Source organism: Zingiber officinale, chromosome 4A, assembly GCF_018446385.1.
Source record: "Zingiber officinale cultivar Zhangliang chromosome 4A, Zo_v1.1, whole genome shotgun sequence".
NCBI classification, from domain to species: Eukaryota; Viridiplantae; Streptophyta; class Magnoliopsida; order Zingiberales; family Zingiberaceae; genus Zingiber; species Zingiber officinale.
The window spans coordinates 65409340-65415840 of NC_055992.1; the positions used below are offsets into that span (position 1 = coordinate 65409340).

Here is a 6501-nt window from a genome sequence, read left to right on the forward strand (position 1 = left end):
ACAAACCATTGGAATAGTCGTAGTGTAATTAAGTATTAGTTTATCTTGACTAATAAATTATACTAGTACACTCTAAGTGTATTGAGTAGGACCATTTTTAGGTAAGTTCTTTTTATACTGACTTTATAAAAGAACTAGACCTTGGTTATTATGGAAGTGTGTGCTCTTAATCCTAATATAATAACAAGCACATATATTTAGTATTTATTTCTTTAACTTATCAAAGGGTGAGAATTAGTTCGATAAATCAATAGGTCTGATAAGTTGGGAAATGATACTACTTATAGTGTGTGTTGTTGATTATAGAAGGAATCTGTGTCCTAGTTATCTAGGTTGAGAATGTCCCCAAGAGGAGCTCATAAGGATTGTCATGTTAAACCCTGCAGATGGACTTAGTCCGACATGACGATGAAGTTGAGTGGTACTACTCTCGGAGATAGATATTAATTTAGTGAGTTGTCAGTAACTTACTTAATTAGTGGACATTCGTTATCTTAAACACAGGGAGACTAACACACTCATGATAAGAAGGAGCCCATAATGTAATTTGGGATTGGTGTGGTAGTGCGATAATAACTCTCTAGTGGAATGAGTTATTATCGATAAACTTGAGTTGTGTGTTCGGGGCGAGCACGGGATACTCAAGCTTATCGGAAGGCCAAAACCAATTTCTCCTCTAGGTCCCTATCGTAGCCTCATTATAGCCTCAAGTCCATCCAAATGTAAGGCTCTTCTTCGTGTCCAAGAAGTGGGTTGGTCCAATGCTTGGTGACCAAGCAAGGGTCGGCCACAACCTCTTCTATAGGGGTCGGCCATATTGCTTGGTGACCAAGCTAGTAGGGGTCGGCCACAATAATTCATACAAGGAGGGTTGTTTTGAATTTTTAAAATCTTCTCTTTGTAGACAACTATAAGTTTTAAAAGAGAGATTTTAATTTTTAAAACTTTCCTTATTTGAATTCGGTTACATGTTTTAAAAGAAAGTTTAAAAGTTTTTAAAACTTTCCTTTTTTAACCATCCTCATGGTTTAAGGAAAAAGGAGGATAAGTTTTAAAATTTAAATTTTCTATCACCATGTTAAAAAAGGAAATTTTATAAGAGAAGTTTTAAATTTTAAAACATGGTTTTAATTTTTAGAACTTTTCTTTTTTAACTCCTACTTTAGGAAAGAGAGCTTGTAAATTTTATAAGAGGATTTCTTCTTGTAAAATTTTAAAAAAATATATTTCCTTATTCTTGAGTGGTGGCCGACCACCTTGCTTGGAGCCCAAGCAAGGGGCCGGCCAATTATATAAAAAAAATCATCATCTAATTGATTTGGTGATTGATTCAATCAAGAAGAAATAAAAGGAAAAATAAAAAGGGAAAAGGAAAAACTAGAGGATGATTTTATTTTTTGTAAAAAGTTTTTCCTTATTTGCCTTGGGCAAGTAATATAAAAGAAGGGGTGACGAGGCCTCATGAGACACAATTCTTATTCTCTTGCTTGGAGAACCTCAAGTGGTCGGCCCTCTCTCTCCCTTCTCTTTTCCCTTTTACTCTCTTCTCCTTGGTGGTGGTGGTGACCGAATTTTAGAAGAAGAGGAAGAAGCTTTGGGTGGTGTTCATCTTGGAGGATCATCGCCCACATGACGCCCAAGGCGAGGCGAGGAATACAGCAGAAGATCAGAGAAGGTATAACTAGTAGTTTTCTTCCGCATCATACTAGTTATTTTCTTTGTAAGAATTCTAAATACAAGAGGCAATTAGATCTAGTTTATTGAATTTATTTTTCTAGTTTGTGTTTTCTTCTTTTTTGAATTTGTTATTCGATTGTTCTTTTTGGTTAACCTAGAGTTATTTAAGGAAATTAAATATTAGCTTTCTTTAAAAGGCTTTGTCTAGGCGGTGGTGGTTGCTCCCATATCCAAGAAGGTCATGTGCCTCGCCATGCAGTCCTGGAAGCCAATTTTGGAAATTAATATTTAATGAAATTAATAACATAGGTGGATTTGAATCAATAGTGTTAAGTTCCGCTTACAATTCAAATCTAAACCATTACGAATAGATAAGTTAAATTTGGAATCAATGATGTTAAGTTCCGTCTACGATTCCTAATTTAACTTCTAAAGAAGACAATAGGTTATTTAAGGAAAGGTTCGACACTTGTATAAAAAATTTTATACAGTGGAACCGGTACGTTTTCCTAGGACTAACCAATAGGAGTCGTTGTGGTTGTGTTATGATATAAAAACTGATGGTTACACCTTTTATCTATCTACATGATATTAACTTGCTTTGTATCTATTCATTCTAATGTGAATGAGATGTTTTGCCATGTTAGATCAAATGTTTGCATAGAAATTACTAATCTCGTAGAAGAAGTGCCTTAGATCGTATACCCGGGGGTCTTAGTGACAGGGGTAACCCATTTACAGACGTCTAGAACATTCCCTTGAAAGGAGAAGCAATTCCTCCATAAGGAAGTAGGAAACCGCACCTAATTTCTATCTTTATCTATACTTTTATTTACTAGAAATATATTCATGTGATATATGACTGAGGTGCCATAGTGACAGGGGTTAACCGTTTCTGGAATTCATAGGAATCATCTCTATTAAATACTTTAGGATAATAAATCTAGCTTCCTACAAGTGCATGCTAATTGAAGGTAGGAAATTGGTAGACCGTGATACATTAGTAAATACCACAATGAAACCAAACTCCTAGAATATTCCCCAAACTGATATATTCAACACTTACTCTAGTTCTCTTTTCCTTCTTCTATGTTTCTTCTTTCTTTCTGGATAGTAAATGTTCAACAATCGATTGTTTAGCTAATTCTACATGAGTGATCTCTAGTGCTTATAACCAGTCCCTATGGTTCGATATCTTTTATTACTAACAATGTATCTGTGCACTTGCAGAAATGTAACAATGGGTGCTTTGCCTTTCCCCTTGTCCTTCTTTGGATCATCGTCTCCTCTAGATCCACCAAACTTGTGAATTCATTTCATAACATTAGACATGTTGAAATATATGTAGAAGGAAAAGATTTATTTGCAGTTAAAGAAATCAAATCTAAATGAGAAAAGGATAAAGATCTAGATTTTGAGTGGAGAAAGGAAGAATTTATTCAAGGTCTACTCTTATTTGCGAGAAAAATAGGAAATTTTGAGAATGAGGAAAGTGGATCTCATGTTTTTAGAAGGGAAAGAGTTTAGAAGAAAGGAGATGGAGGTGTGGTTGTCGTGCCCTAGGGCACAGGCACAGCTCAGATTTGTATCCCAGTCGTGTGCTTTGGCACGGCCCGTGTCATTTGACACGTGCAAAGCTAAAATGGTTTTGTTATTATTTGGTGGTTGTGTCTTTTGACACGACCTCCTCCCCTATTACATTATGCCCGAGCCAAATGGCATGGGTATAGCTAAGATGTCTCTGTTGTTCTTCCTGTGCCAGTGCTAAATGGCATGGGCATGGGCTTATTTGCTCTTTAGGTCATGCCAATTGGCACGACCAAGTCCAAAAACCTGAAAAGTATATAGATGAAATTAAAGTATTAGGCGTCATAGATCAGAAAATTAAGAAACAAGAATAAGAGAAGAAAACTCTTGGGATGTATGATGTGAGTAGATTGTATACACTTGTTTAGTATGTTTTGACGCACATTCACATATTTTGCGCGTGTTTTATCTATGTATTTTTGTACTTCCAACTTTACTTTTAGCATATTTACTCTTTTTGTTCGGAGATCTACTTTTGTGCATTTTCTATACGCAGGAGTCGATTTTGGAGAAGAATTGATGTTCGATGCAAAATCTAAAATTGAACGAAGGAGGAAGGCACCATCCCTGAGTGCCACACGACCTTGTCATGGGGAGTTGCCCAGGCCGTGTAGTGATCCTCACCCCTGCAGCACTGGCAGAATGAAGGAGTGTCCAGGCTGTGTGAGTATCACACGGCCGTGCAAGCCTTCCAGAGCCAAAGCAGTGCATGGCCGTGTGTGTCACACAACCGTGCAACATTTTCAGAAGCCAAGAAAGCCCTGGTCGTGTCCCAGACACGACCGTGCAGGAGTTCCAGAGTTAGAGGCAGAGCAGGCCATGTAGATCTACACGACCGTGCAAGGGGGTAGTGGCAGAGCTTGCCACGGCTGTGTGAACATCACACGGCCGTGTCACCTGGGCAGCGAAGGGAATGGACCAGGCCATGTGAGCTTCACACGGTCGTGTCTCAGGGTCGTGTGGTGCCCAACCCCCAGCTCTATATAAAGGTTTCTTCCTCATTTGAAAGAGGGAGTTCTCCCTTTTGGGAGAAATCAAGATTTGGGTGTTCCTCCACCTTCTTGGAGGGATTTTCCGGTGATCTAAAGGCGGATCTTCAACGAATCGACTCCGGGAACAAGGATTGGATCCGAAGACGGTTCTTCATCGTAGATAAGCTTTTCTTCCCTTATCTTCTTGGGTTTTGGGATCAAGATGGTTGTAAACTTCTTGTCTTGGATTTCTTTTCTTGTTTTATGGATTAGATCTCTTTGTTCTAGGATGGAGGGAGTATTTGTAATGTGATTTGATGTAAACTCTTGTGGATTTGCCAATTTCCTATTTCTATGATATTGTCCTGTTTTGTATCCATTCGATCTTGTGTGGATGGATGTGATTGATCTTAATTACCATTCTTGATTGAATGTTTGAGTGTCTTGTGGATCTCGTAGAGGTAATTCCTCATTCGATTATCCGAGGGGCATACGTGACAGATATGCCCGTGTAAGGACGATTGAGGGATAATCTTGAGGGTGAAATAAGGTCATTCAAGGGGGTAGGATAGTTGTATGTGTTAATCTTTTATATCTTGATTTGGTTGAGAAGTAATGAATTTCTATGTTAATTTTCTGAGGGATGCATGTGATAGGCAAGCCCGTGTAAGACATCATAGGAATCATTCCTAATTGATCACATTTAGATATAGATTTTAGTCTTAAGCCGATTGTCTATTGCAAGAGAGAATCGACAACCTTCTACAAATGATGGACAGTTGAGGAATAAGACTTGGTAGATCATTTACATTGAATGACATTACAAAGAAACCAAAACTCCTAGAACAACCCTTTTATTGTAGCCCTTATTCCTGTTTTTATACTTCACTTTTCTATAGTTGCACTTTGTTGTTATAAATCAATTGATTAGTTGTTTAGCTAATTCGTTTTGAGATATCTTTAGTGGTTATACCAGTCCCTATGGATACGATATCTTTCTCTATTACTGACGACATATCCGTACATTTGCGAATCGTTAATAAGTTTTTTGCGCCATTGCTAGGGACTGTGCTATAACATTAGAGATTATCAATTGAGTTAGACTAAACATAACTTTTCTTTTCATTAGCATAGTTGTAACTAATCTTTAGAATTCTGTTTTCATAATTTTTACATATCTTTATACTTCTTAACAATTTGTTTTGTTGCAATTTTAATTCTAATTCTGCATTCTTGATTTCTAGCATTCTTGTCTAGCTTTTCTCTGTTTTTCTTTTGATTTAAATTTTTCTATACTTTTCTTTTATAAACATATCTTGCAATATTGTTCTTGTGTATGAGAAGATCAAAATTCGTAAAGGCATCAAACATAACAAGAACTTATAAACACATTAGTTGATTAGCATATGAATTATTCTAGACATTTTTCTTTTTCCTTTTGTCTTTTCTTTCTTGTTTTCATTATGCACTTTATTTCTTGCAATTTAAATTCTGCATTTTTATTCTTACTTTTCATATTGCATTTTATTTCTTGTCTTTGATTCTTCAATCTTTTCTTCTAATAATTTTTTCTTGAATATCCATGAGCACTAACATGTCAAGCAGGCCTATGAGAAATTTTTCTACACTCTTTTCTGCAAGATTTTTATCTTCCATTGTGCAACCTCAAATTGAAGCAAAAAATTTTGAACTAGACCCAGAGTTAATTTCCATTATACAAGGTCACAAATTTGGAGGAGAAGTATCATAAAGTCCTTATCTGCATCTTGAAACATTCTTAGAGATTTGTGATATGGTGAAATGTGAAGGAGTGTCAGCAGATGCAGTTCGATTGATGGCATTTCCTTTCAGTATCAAGGATAAAGCAAGGACTTGGTTATATTCTCTCCATCCTCAAAGTATCACAAGTTGGGAGCAATTGGATCAGCAATTTCTAAATCATTTTTCCCTCCAAGCAGAATAGTGTATATGAGGAATTGCATAATAAATTTTGCTCAGGCATATGAAGAATCATTATTTGAAGCTTGGGATAGATTCAAGAGTCTTCAAAGATAGTGCCCTCATCATGGTTTTGAAAAATGGTTGATTCTGCACATATTCTATGGGGGAATTCCTTTCTCAGACAAGAGTTTATTGGATTCATAAGCTGGAGTATCTTTTATGGACAAAAGTGTAGATAAAGCATATATGTTAATTGATCAAGTGACATTGAACCTCCATGAATGGTCGAACATAAGTTGGATGAAATTTCCCTCAAACATTCATG

The 6501-nt window shown here is 36.4% G+C and overlaps 1 non-coding gene across 1 annotated transcript; it reads right to left on the reverse strand.

Moving 5' to 3' along the window:
- Positions 1 to 6201: 6201 nt before the first annotated feature.
- On the reverse strand, positions 6202 to 6307 carry LOC121973940. The gene has a single exon (XR_006109843.1). It is a non-coding gene; the product is annotated as a small nucleolar RNA R71 (small nucleolar RNA).
- Positions 6308 to 6501: the final 194 nt, after the last annotated feature.